The 14,028-nt window shown below is 39.3% G+C and overlaps 1 protein-coding gene across 1 annotated transcript in view; it reads left to right on the top strand.

Moving 5' to 3' along the window:
- The window catches only part of LOC117484287 (leucine-rich repeat and fibronectin type III domain-containing protein 1-like protein), a gene marked incomplete at its 5' end in the record, with an annotated part of 51,746 nt that extends 48,628 nt beyond the window's left edge, over positions 1-3,118 (top strand). The window contains 1 exon segment of the mRNA XM_034132760.1: positions 2,439-3,118.
- Between the last annotated feature and the right edge of the window lie 10,910 nt (positions 3,119-14,028).

Below are 14,028 nucleotides of genomic sequence, written 5' to 3'. Positions count from 1 at the left end.
TAAGAATACACAATATAAACATTTACAGAATATATTAGAATACTCTTTCATAGACTAATCTACTACAAGGACAGAAACATATAAGCACAGTTTACTGTATACATAAACAAATGAGGTATATAATGAGGTGGTATAAGTAAAAAATGTACAGTATGTGCAAATTGCTCATGGTTGTGAGGAGGGAGAAACTGAACAAACGATGGAGCTGTGAGCTCTCTGCAGCCAGGGGGGAGCTGGTTATGGCAGGAATGTTTTCCTGTATCTGTCCTTGTGACATTCTTGATCAGTTAATTCATTCTGCTGATATCACCCGCTCTGACCCTCTTTATATAAACAAAGCAAAGAAACAACTGTTTCTCAATTCAAAACAGGGTTCCCGCGGTGTCTTAAAAGGTATTACATTTGATAATCTGAATTTAAGGCCTTAAAAAGGTCTTAAATGACCAAAAAAATAAGAAAGGTCTTAAATATGATTTAGAAGGTCTTAAAAATGATGGGATTTGAAAGGTACTTCTGTGTTGCGATCGCGTCTAAATGTGTTTTGGGGGAAATGTCCGGGCTGCAAAGTAACCAGTACGGTGAGAGCCTTTCAGTTCCCCCCAACAATCTGTATTGAATTAAATCAACATGGAACTGTTGTCACTAACTTTGTTTCCCCCGGCCCCTTATCGGAGAACACCCAGCTAGTAACCCAGCAACCAAGCTAGCAGCAGTCAGAAACTAAGGTATCTTCGAATCTATTTACAAACAAATATGGGGAAGTGTAAATTCAACCATATTTGGTTGGAAAACATCAAATGTAGTGCTTGGTTGAAACCAGTTGAGGGGAACGTGTTTGAAGCCCGCTGCACCTTTTGCAAAAGAAAATAGCGTTTGTTTTGCTAATGTAGCGTTAGCTAGTGCAGCAGCGGCTAGATCCTCTCCTGGGTTTTAGGCGGCGGAAGTGACGTAATCTGCCACCCAGGACAAGAGACGAGCATATTAAATGTATTATTTTCGGTTGTGTATTTGTGTTTCCAGGTATAACATTTAAGTTATAACAATCATAATTTGTGGATTAATTTCATTTTGGTATTTGAGTTTGTTTCAGATTAACTTTTGTATTTGATGTTGCAATTTAATTTCTCCAAGAGAGACAAAAATCACTAAAAGATCAGTATTTATATATATCCTAAATGTTCTTTGGGTTTTATCCACAAATACAACACAAATTAGAACTGTAAGTTATTATTTAATAATCAAACCATTATTATTGAAATGTAAGTATATTTCACACATTTTAATGTTGTTATAGAGTATGATCTCATTATTCGTTAATGAACCTCATATTTGTGACAAGACGTGCCTGAGCGGAACTCTCCTCTATTTAGGGTAAACTTTTAATACAAAAGTTGCCGACTTCTCATCCACGATTATGTCACTTCCGCCGCCAGGAGGTATACGATCTAGCACCACACACACACACACACACACACACACACACACACACACACACACACACACACACACACACACACACACACACACACACACACACACACACACACACACACACACACACACACACACACACACAGACTTTTTGTCTAACACGCTAACACAGTTCTGTGTTATGTTATGCTGTTATGTTCAGTCATCGTTCTTATGTTGAACATGAATACATTTCATGTACGTATTTCTTCTTTCATAGCAATTGTCTTAAATTATATTCAAAGTGATCTTAAAAAGGTCTTAAAAAGTCTTACATTTGAGTTGGTGAAACCTGCTGGAACCCTGTTCTAATCTACTACTGTTGTGATTGACCTGGCTTCACATGAGGCTTGGCAAACAATCTCTCTCTAAATTACGTATATTTCAACATTTCTCCAGTCTGTGGGTCTACAATGCAAGCTAGCCGCTGCTGAGTCACATTAGCCTGCGAACATACTAATGGTGACTTAACTGACAAACATGACTGTTCAACAGGAAGGTAAACTAAATGAACAGTAAGGCATCATAAAATGAAAAACGTACAGCTTCAGTCTGAAGTTCAAGTAGTACACAGGAGTTTGTTGGTGTAAGTGGGGTTGTTTCCATATACAATTACAGGGAGAATGTGGATTTTAAAACCTGACATCTCGTGGAGCAAGTACTATATTGAAAAATAGTACTTCAGGTTAAAGGAATAATATATGTTTTAGAATTTTGGGCTGAACCCTGAAATGCATCAGGCATTATAATTATAATATACAATGATACTCACAAACCATTCCTGCATTATGAGTACTTGAATTTAGATTTTTCTGATCAACTTCCATTTTTGCTGAGTAGAGATTTTAAATGCAGGTATTTCACTTGGAGTAGTGAGTCTTTAAAGACTAAATGCAACTTTTATTACAGTTATGAATAAATCAATCACTCAATGTGACCTCTTTATCTCTCACTCTTGTCTCCCTAAGGTACCCCAGTGGACTGCATGGTCACATCCTTCTAATAAGCCCCGATAATCAGGTATTCGAGCCAGAGGCACACATCCAACTTCTAATGTCACCTTGTACCAGAAACCGATTGGATGTGATGGGAAAAGCCAGAGGGTAAACTGCCTTCGTCTTGAAATGCAAAAGTGTCTACACACTGCTGGACCTTTACGGACACACGTCAGGCTTTTGGCTATAAAGCCTGCATAATGATAGATGCTATGCAGTTTGAAACCTTAAATCAGAGTGAACACGCTCTGGCCCTTCATCTCTTATGAAGAAGGAATTCAATGACCTAAAGGATGTTACATTCAGCCCCTGCATTTTTCAGGTAGACTCTATATGGACACTAAATGCACCTATGAAAATGCACTGAAAGGATTACTGGATTACGGAAAACCCCTTTTATGACATTTTTCCGGGATCTTCAAAAAAGGTTGTGGCAACTCTCCTCTCTTTCCAAAGCATAAAGTCATATGTTAAAGGAATGCTAGAGTATAATGAAAGCATTATTAAGATTTTCGGACAATATGCAGATGTGCAAAAAACACACTTCTCTCATCTCTTAGCAGAGATTATTCATGATGCTCCTTGGATTGAATACACAGGCACAGGTCTTGTATAATTCTCAATAATAACAAATTGTCATGATAAATGGTGAACTTCTGTGGCACTTTAATTCTCTCTCTCTCTCTCTCTCTCTCTCTCTCTCTCTCTCTCTCTCTCTCTCTCTCTCTCTATCTCTCTCTCTCTCTCTCTCTCTCTCTCTCTCTCTCTCTCTCTCCTCTCTCTCTCTCTCTCTCTCATCTCTCTCTCTCTCTCTCTCTCTCTCTCTCTCTCTCTCTCTCTCTCTCTCTCTCTCTCTCTCTCTCTCTCTCTCTGTGTATTATCAATCTAACTCATCCGGCTGCAAATTACTTAATGTGGAAATATTAGTGTGTTCAAGTCCATATTGGATTGGTTGTTTTCTTATGAGATTAAACAAATACAAGATACTTTGGTGTCCCGAGAGTGAAGCCTTGAGGAACTACTGCAAGGTTTTATTTACAGCAAAACCTACAGCTCAGACATTTAATGATGAATTACATGTTTGTGTTTAGACACTGGAAATCACTTGTACCTTTACAGCACTGGTAAACTGAACCATAAATGTTCCTAATAATAAAAAAGATGGTAATTAAATGGAAAGTATTAAGTGGTTCTAAAAGATGGCCAGCAGAACTTCCGCTGTCCCATCACCCCTCTACCTTCCGCTCCCCTTTGCCGTATGACAATGTCTGTGTTTGTATGTGACATACATCTTACAATATTTGATGATTTGATATCCATGATTTACTTACAATATAATGAAACCAATTACCATACTAAGGAGAAAAACACAGCAACATATGAAATGGGGGTTTTATGCTTTCATAAATACTCTTATGTGGATTTATAATTAAATAAAAAGGTATTTTTCTTGGAAAAAGATTGATGTGTTTATTTAAACTCAAGGGGTAATCATGTTGCTAGGACAGTCTACTTCGATAGAAGCAAATCAATCCAGTATTGCAACTTTTTTAGACAGACAGATTCTTTGATGAAATAGTGAGAAATATATCTAATGCTTTATTTCTAAAATTGTTCAAATGTTAGTCAGCAATACACACTGTATTTTGGCACTTTTTCTCCTGTGTTTTTAGCAAACTATTAACTCCTCCTTGAGAGTACTAATCTGTGATGTGGATCTGGGACCTCATAAACGATTGTCTGCAGTACGTAATGTAATGTATACTTTTGAGGTACTTGTACTTTACTTGAGTATTTAAATGTGTTGCTACTTTGTACTTCTACTCCACTTCAAGTCAGAGGTAAATAGTGTACTCTATTTAATACCTTTAGTTACTTCGCAGATTTCGATTAATGATGTGGATATTGATACAATATTGATTTAAAATAGCAATTTGAAGGTTGGATATTTGTAAAAAGATGTTGTGTATATATCAGAGGTGGGAGTAAGTCCTACATGTGCAAGTCATGAGCAAGTCCCAAGTCACTGTGGTGAGAGTCAAGCAAGTCAAGTCAAGTCATACGAAATTCTGATGAATAAGCCCAGTTTCCCCATTTAAATCAGTTAAAAGACAGTGGTTATGAAAATGGATTTAACCCACACTGTGATCTTCATTACATACACAGTTAATCATTTGAAATCTAATTTAGACCGATGGCAATCATATTGGATTCATATTAACCCTAGAACTGCAGACAATATAGCTATGACTCAATCAAAAAGGCAGAATTCCAGGTAAGAAAATCATATATGGCATTTGCCATTACACATATTTAATTTAAATTTCTGTTAACACTAGAACCGCCAACAGCGTCAGCACCTACATAGATATCATTTTCAAATCATTTAATTTGTTCCTCTTCATAATTTCCTTATAAACTAAGTAGGACGATTTAAAACTCACTTAATTGGTTTAATTTAGAAATTGCTTCAGTTTATCATCATAACAGATAAAAAAGTTCAGATTCATTTTACAATAAATCAAGGAATGATGCACTTCTACAAACAAAAACAACATAATTAAAACATTTAAACAAACTACTAAAAGTAGATGAACTACATTATTCAACAGTTTACAGTAACTTCTGATAATAACACAGGGGAAATAAACGAGGCATCTCTTTTCCTCTCTCTCTCTCTCCCTCTCCTGACGGCCCGTCAGTATCAGGGTTAGTACAAATGAATCCCTTGGAGGTTCTAGTGTTCATTTACCGTTTTGTCTTCTCTTTGCAATGCTTAATCGATTTGAAACCAAGTCTAACGTAGCTTAAACTTAACGTTAGCTTTCTAGCTAACACAACACATTCACGCACCTTTCTCTGTGTGTTTTTTTGTAGTGACGAATGAAGTTGGATGTTGTGGTGGTCGTGTCACTGATCTTTATGCTGCAGACCCTGCATACCGCTGTTCTCTTCTTATTAGCGTCATCAACAACATAATCCTTGAATCCAAACTTCACTATTTTTGGAGTAACGCTAGCCGCTGCCATGTTAACTGACGCTCCTGCCGTCTAGTGGGTTGCCAGGTTTGCGTGCACGGCGCTATAATCACCCAATCCCGTTTTTCGAAAAAACTAAACGTAATATCTCAATACAAAAACAAAAGCAAATATTTAATTTTAAACAGACAAGTCCTTTCAAGTCATCTGTCTCAAGCTTAAGTCAAGTCTCAAGTCATGAATACCAAGTCAAAGTCAAGTCAAGTCTTTTATCAATGTTAGTCAAGCAAGTCTCAAGTCAAAAAATATGCGACTCGAGTCTGACTCGAGTCAAGTCATGTGACTCGAGTCCCCACCTCTGGTATATATTAATAACTTAAGATGTAGCCTAAATCAATTTATTTGTATTGTGTCATTTGGTGGTATCAATGTGTGCATTTGATACAGATAATGGAGCAGTTTCTTTAGGGCCTCTTATGCAGTAAAGCCCTTAAGGTCAAATAATGAGAACCCCCCCCTGACACAGATAGGGTGACCCAACTGGAATAAACATGCACCGAGCTACAACAGTCGCTTACCAGCCTGCACCAAGACTACGACGAGCTGGCCGAAAACCACACCCGGGCGGAGGCTCAACTCAGGGCGCAGCTTGACGACCAGGAGAATCGCCAAAGAAGGAAACATTTGACGGTGGATGGATTTCCTGAAGGAGTTGAAGGTAAAGATGCTGTTGCATTTTTAGAAGAATGGCTACCATCGATATTGGATCCCCCGGATACTCCGGAGATAGAGAGGGTGCATTGCACGCTTCGGAGGAAGCCGCAGGAGAGTCAGGGTTCGTACGGGTGCTGGAAATCCTTGAAATTGCTTGAAATTGTACGAGGTGTTTTCAAGGTTTGAAAAGTGCTTGAATTTTGGGAATGGTGCTTGAATTTGGGATAAAGTGCTTGAAATTGTAAATGCTTTACTTCGCTTTTTAGATTAAAAGAAAATAAAGAAGTCGGAGCGCGCTTAATTGCTTCCTGCCTTCCCGCGCTATGCGCGTGACCTGCAAGTGTTTTTGTTACGTGTGTGACCTGGGCATTCTGATGAGAGTGATAGATGACAGTATGCCAGGAGGTTGCAGTTTCAACGAACGTTGTCTAGCAGAAGACAAATACAAGCCATGGCTAAGACGAGGGTCAAGCGAAGCCCACGAGTAGCCTCCTGCAAAGTGTGCAAAAATAACTATGGGAGAGTCTGCGCTGACGAGCCACATGAAAGGTACGGCGTAGTAGAGCATTTTGGATTAGGCTAACGTTGCATGTTACGTTTGTTTAAGCTAACGTTAGCAAGCTGAATTTATTTTATTTATTTAACCTTTATTTAACCAGATAAAAACATTGAGATAAAATCTCATTTTCAATGCTGACCTGGCCAGCACCATATAGATAGAAGAGTTACGACAGCGGAAGTCCAAAATGCTTGATCGTCACGTGGTTCAGGGAGAGTCAATAGTTCCCCGGAAGTTCGTGGCGGGACATTTGAATGCATGATTACCGGAGATAGAACTACGATTTTTGGTAATAAGTAGTGAATAAAGGTCTTGATTTGCAATATTTATACAACATACCGATATGTGTATGTATTTACATCGATATGTTTTAAAAATAAAATAGAATCTGCTAATATTTATGGATAATATTAGGAATAGTGTGAACAGCTAGTTTACTTGTTAACATATACATGTTAGGCTGTTGCCTTGGTTAAAGAGCCTGTTGCTGTTGTGTATTGCTTTGAATTATTTAAAACAAATATTATCTTCTTAAACAGGTATGGTAGTCAGGAGCATCACTTCCTAATGTTTATTGATATATTTAGAGGGAGGCATGGCAAGGAATGCTTTAAAATTTAGATTAGATTCATTTCTACCATTTTTTTTAATTCATGGTTGTTTCAGTAATCCCATGGTACTTGAGGACATAAGTAATCTAAATGACAAATGTCATCTTTATGACTTTCAGAAAGGACAGGAGACCAACAGGTGACTATCAATGGACTAGCAGCAACATGATTATGACGTTAAAAGTGTTGTTTTAGGAACATCCATTGTAAATACATGGAATTCAATAAACATTGAATAGCATGTCATGCAGTTTGTCTGTGCCTTTTCCTCCGTGTTGTCCTGGAATATAGTCTCCACCATGGTTTGCTGTGCTGCCTGGGGATGCTCCAATCGCTCAGAGAAAGGAGTAAGAATCAGAATGTACGGCTTCCCCACTGACACAGAGAGGAGGAAAGAATGGCTGGCTCAAGTCAGCAGGAGCAATTTAACAATCAAAACAGACAGCCGCAACAAAATATGTGAGGTAATCATATTCAAACACTGCATTTGCACTTTTTCACAAAACGAAGACCACACCATTGGGAAGCTTAATGTTTGGTTTAATACAAATAACAGGGAAAGGCTTGAAAAACTCTGAGAGTTGAGACTCAGGGTGCAGGGTGAGGGTCTCAGTGCAGGTATTCAGGCTCTATTGAATCCCCCTCTGGTTCTTGTGCTGAAAGAGGGAGAAACAAACAGGACAAAGGGTTATACACACCTATATAGCACATCTATTGGATGGGAAATTGCCTTGGGGAGATAAGGTGTGGTCTTTGTTTCCCACTGAAGTTATGGAACTTTATTATTTGTGAGTTTAACAAAGTATGACAAATGGCATCAGTAATGGATGTGATATGAATTTGTATAAAGTTGTCTCACATTCTTGGTCGTATTTTACGTACAGTATGTAATGAGTGTATACATGTCCAGTAAGTCCTCCACCTGTAACATCACTGCCCCTCCACCTGCCATACAGTAGGTTACTAATATACACTAACAAGATTACTTATATAATACAGTGATAGAATACATGTTTAGTATGCTTACTTATATACAACAGTAGTATTAAATGTACCTTGTGTTTTCACTCTCACTTTGCCATCATTTCAAAATCAGCTGAGCTGCAACATAATACAGACAGGTAATAATCAACAGAATACACTAAAAACACTCACGCATAAATTACGTTTTTGTTTACTGTTTGGAAGTCTCAAATATGCACTCTAAATTAATATCAAATAGCTCTCTTCCTTATTATTGTGTAACGTTAACTTTATTATACTAGCTTGTAGGTCTACTCCAAAATGGAGATCGTAATTTCTCCACCTCCACTCATTACAATCACACGTGCCCCAATGTTATATTTAACTAATATTATATTCCTCCACCCCACAAAAAAATCACGTTTAGAAGCCCTTTTTCTCTAATTCCACAACGTTGGATGAAATAACATTAGGAGAACGGATTAATAGCTGTTCATGGTTAACGTGTGTTGCTAACTTTATCCGGTATCCTAGCCTAATCTGTTATCTGTAAACGTTCCCTAAATCTACTGATTTAGGGATAATCCACTAACATCCTTTAATACACATGTTCATTTGACTCAGATGTGCTGATAATATCCGCAATATAAATCTTTAAACGTCTTCTTACCTTTAAAAGTCCATCAAGAACGCTGCAACTCTACTGCGCTGCCAGCCACAGATCGTGGAGCCTCTCGAGTCAATAGTCCCCCGGAAGTCAGCGGCAAGCTAACTTCCGGGGAACTATTGACGGCTCCGCCATCCGCCATTGCTGTAAAAAAACTGGTCCATTGGAGTGAACGGAGATGTCGTAACTCTTCTATTATACGGCTCTGGACCTGGCCAAGAAGGCAGCAACGTTACACATAACACATAACACAAACATATAAAATACAGAGAACATAACTAAAGACAAAAGACGAAAAAGCAGTCACTACATTGTGCACATTAGGACAGTAAAAAGTACACTACTTGTTACTGCAAGAGCAGCTGGTGGTAAGGACTTCAGACAACTTCAATTTAAAACATGATATAGAGACAAGTGCCATCAGTTTGAGGCGTGATTGAAGGTCATTCCAAGACCAAGGACCATAATAAGAAAGACTCCTTTCTCCAGCCTCAGTCCGTACAGTAGGAACCTGGAACCGTATCCAGGCACTGGATCTGAGGTTGTAAGAGTCGCATACTGGGGCAAATCTGACACATATGTAGAGTGGAAGCTTACCTAAAATGGCTTTATACATTAATAAAAACCAGTGCTGCATCCTACGCATAGTAAGTGAGGACCATCCAGTTAGGCTATACAGTGTGCAATGATGAGTCCTATAGGGTGCATTTGATATATAACGCAGTGCAGCATGGTAGAGTGGGTCAAGTTTGGCCAAAACAGTGGGACAGGCAAATCTATAAATGGTATCACCGTAGTCCAGCTGGGACAGGAATAAACCAGAGACCAACCTTTTACGGGATGAAATTGAAAAACAACATTTAAGTCTGAAAAGGAAGCCAAGAGTGAATTTCAATTTCTTTGTTAAAACTTCAATATGGTGTTTAAAGCCAAACAAATTACAATTCACCATTTTACCATCAAAGGCATATGAAAACAACAGCTTACTGTAAATGTAAGTGCAATAAACACGCCAACATTTATAATGCAATAAGCCTAAACATAGTGCATTGACAATACTGCTACGACTAGCAAGCTAAATGTAAAGCTAGCTGCTAACTGCTTGCTAAATTAAGCATGTTCTAACAAGCTGTCTTCATGCAGGGAAAATGTTACAGACTCACATTTTCTACAATATATTAATGTTACACAGGTTATACATTATGTTCTGGTACTTACAGCAGGGTTGCCAACTTTGGGTACCTGGCTGGAGTGAGATTTTGATATCATGGTTTTAATTCGGTTTAATTACACATATGCGCACGAAATGACTGCTATCGTGTCAGCAGCGGGAGCTTAGCATATATATAGGATATATATACAATATATACAAATACACAATATTGGACACAGACTATAAAGGGCACACAGTTTCATTCACTAATGAAAGTCAAACATGTTTGTTTCCATTGTTTTATTGTGTGCCTGTCGCGATAAGCAATTAATTGACTTATCGTACGATAAATAAAAATGAACTCGATAACTTTTCTGACCTCGATAAATTGCCATTTACATGAGGATGTGACAAGCAGTTTGAAAGGATGTACTTGAATTATTATTATATATTATCATTATGTCAGTGGTCTAAAATGGTCATACAACGGTGCCGACAATATTATCGTTTATCGCAATAATTTCCGGGAAAATGTATCCAACAAAATTAATTATCGTGAGAGGCCTATACATGAAACACACACACACAAACAAATCTACAGACTTACTCCAAACTGCCAAATATATTAACACACTCTCACTCTCATATACTCTTTGACTCTATTTTGGCTATAGTAGAATAATAAGCAGCAGACTTTTACTTTTTTATCATTTCTACTGGATCTTAGATCTGCGCATGCGCTCCAGAGTATTTTTGTTGGGTAATCTATGGTAGGGCTAACCCATACAGTGTTGGGGCTCAAGTCAGTATTTGCAATGTAATTACATACACGCTCCCCCCCCGACAGTGAAACGCCACGCGTGAGGTTTAGATTATTTCCCTGTCTCAATCCAAATTGAACTGTATGAAATAAAAAGGCACATTTGTCTTGTAGTAAATAAAAAGGGCGACCTGGAGCCAATCCTGCAATTTCCCCACAGGTGAAAGAGTTGACATGCTGAAAACCCAACCCCTGCAGGGGGCTCTGGGGGGATTCTCCCCCAGGAGATTCTTTTAAATACTAACATAAAATACACATTTTGGTACTCTCTTGAGAAGAAAAATAAATAAATCTATTACTACACATTTAAAAAAATGAATGCCATATTAGTTTTTTGTTACTTTGTTCTGAAAGCTGAACCTGCTGCTCCTCACAGAGAGAAGAGGGAAGAGGCTGTGTGAATTACTTTACATTGTGGATAAGGGTGGATAGCCCCCATTGTTCTGTGTGTCAAAATGAAAGACAGCCCACACACCTATCAATCATCAAACCGTGGGGTCTTATTTCATTACGTGTTGATTTCTATCAACACGTAATGTTCTGTCGATGTATAGAGATGTACTACCGCAAAAGTATTCTCCGTCGGGACTTCCTGCAACAACACCACGCCGTTATCGTGATTCTGATTGGCCAGAAGACATTATCAAAGATGTTCTATTGAGAAGACGATCACTACGTGACAAAAGTTTTCAAAACCGTTTCTAGTCTTCGTATTCTTGTTTTTGGCGTGAGAATAGTTTGGGCAGCGTGAGAGCGTGAGGTTGAGAGTGAAAGCGTGTGTCACACACCAGATGCGTGAGAGTTGGCAACCCTGACTTACAGATAAATAGTATCCAAAGCAAAAGCGTAATAAGAAATGAACTCTGCAGCCAGGGCCGTCCCTCCCTACAGGCCGACCATGCAGACTGCGTGGGGCTTCACCTTGCGGAGGGGGCCTCACCCCGCAGAGGGGGCCTCATCTTGCGGGGGGAGCCTCAACTGAGCCGCAAATGCGGCGCACCTATGCGCTTATGCGGCGCAATTAGTGTGGTATCGCCGCTGCGAGGCTCCACTAGCAACTGAAGAAATTCCCTATTACATGCACACATCCTAGGTACCGCAAACGAACACAGGGGGGCAGTACACATTGCAAATCAACCTTAATGATTTATATTGAACAGTTTTACTTTGAAACTAATATTAATCTTTAAAGAAAGGCAACACAAAAGCCGTTTTGTCGACTTATGGGATTTTTGCTTCTTTCTTGTACACGACACTCATAAATACACTATAATACATGCAACAATTTTCAACTGGTAGAATATGAAGCACTTTGTACGTTACATTGCGTTACATTGTGTTACATTGTGTTCCTTATGTGGCGGTGTGGTGCTCGTATAAAATGCTCGGTTTGCTGACAACGCCACCTGGGGGAGTTTCGCCCCCAGGAAATTACTAAAAACTAAAGTTATCCAATTTAATAAAAGGCAATCAGGTTCGTTTGAACACCACAGGCAGTGTAAAGGATATTACCACAATGGTTATTTTATTTATACACAATTACATTTCTAATAATAAACAATATCATTTTCTAAAAGTTCTCCAGGGAGGAGGGAGAAGGACAGTGCTGGGGCTTACCAAGGCGGCAATTAACAAAACGGGGAGGAAGGGGTCAAATCAAAATCACCCGTGACACTGCACATCAAACAAAACGGACACGTGAAGAACACCACCACTAGGGATTGGGTTTGTCGCCTCGAGCCCACAGCACCTGTCCGGCACAAGAACAGTTAAAAATCAGCAAGATTATAAAACTTGGTTGGAGAAAGATAAACAAAAGGAAAACAAATAAAATAAACCAAATCTAAATAAACGTAAACAACAAACATGAGTAAACTAATTAAACCAAACGTTAACAAAAGAAAATAAACAAAATCACACAATTAACAAAATACTATAAATGTACTCAAAACATTAGATGCACAAAACAAACAGATAATCAAAATGAATCAACTAAAACAATAAGTGTCCTTGCTATTCCGTGATCTCAAAACGGCCCTGGTGACAGTCCAACACGGAGTAGTCAGGGCCTGTCACTTCTATGACGCCACAGCTCGGTGCGAAATATCGCCGAGCCAAAACAGCAGGAAGGAGGGGGGGGGGGGGGGGGGGGGGGGAATGATGACCAGAGGTGGGGAGAATGGTTATGGCGCCCCAACTTTTACAGCTAGGCACTGTCACAGAGCCCACCAGGAAGGGAGAATGTTTACTGCACCCCTGGAAAGATGTTTAAAATGACTTGTGAATACTTAAGTTTATTGAATAAAAAGTTATCTATGGGGGAACTCATACATACCAGCCTGTGCGGCCAGTCGCGGCCACAGAGCCCACAAGGAAGGGGGAGAGAGACTCAAGAATTCCACGGCCAAATCCCACTGTGACATGAATGACAGTCAATACACCAGAGGAACCAAGCAGCAGGTGAGAAAACGGCAGACAACGGCAACTCACCAATAGTTGTAACACTGCAAGACCAGGGAGCCTCCGGCGGAGCAAATCCTCCTCAAAAGCACCGGGCGTCAGCTGCGCTAAGACCAGTGACGTGCGGTGAGGTTCATGGCTGGTGAGGCACTGACTCTTTCAGAGTCAGATTTACAAATATTATATTTTGACCTTAAAGGTGGGGTAGGTCATTTTGGAGAAACCAGCTTGAGTGTGCTAGAATTTGAAAATACACAGCCGGAGAAAATCTGCCACTTCCTTATAGAGCCCCTGCTCCAACACACACGAACGCGCACATGACCAATGAGGGCACGAGATAAGTTTGTGCACAGATGGAAGGCTGACAGGCAGGTAGGCCATCCAGTTATTTTCGCCGGGCCGGCTAAAATGATTGGTCGTGCTTTTTACAGTACTACGGCTTCCACAGATTACATTTTTTTATGGATTTTTTGTCAAAGCACTTAAGATATTCATTGCTATCGGGATGTTAAGAGCATTCCATGGAATATAACAAAAAGTGTATCTCGAACCGCTTTCTCAAACTTACCTACCCCACCTTTAATCGAAATATTCGGTTATTTTCAAAAGCTTTTTTAGTCTGATGCTTCGATTCATTT

The sequence above is a fragment of the Trematomus bernacchii genome, unplaced genomic scaffold, assembly GCF_902827165.1.
Source record: "Trematomus bernacchii unplaced genomic scaffold, fTreBer1.1, whole genome shotgun sequence".
Classification (NCBI taxonomy): domain Eukaryota; kingdom Metazoa; phylum Chordata; class Actinopteri; order Perciformes; family Nototheniidae; genus Trematomus; species Trematomus bernacchii.
The sequence above is the reverse complement of the archived record's forward strand: the minus strand, read 5'-3'. Positions and strand labels throughout refer to the sequence as shown.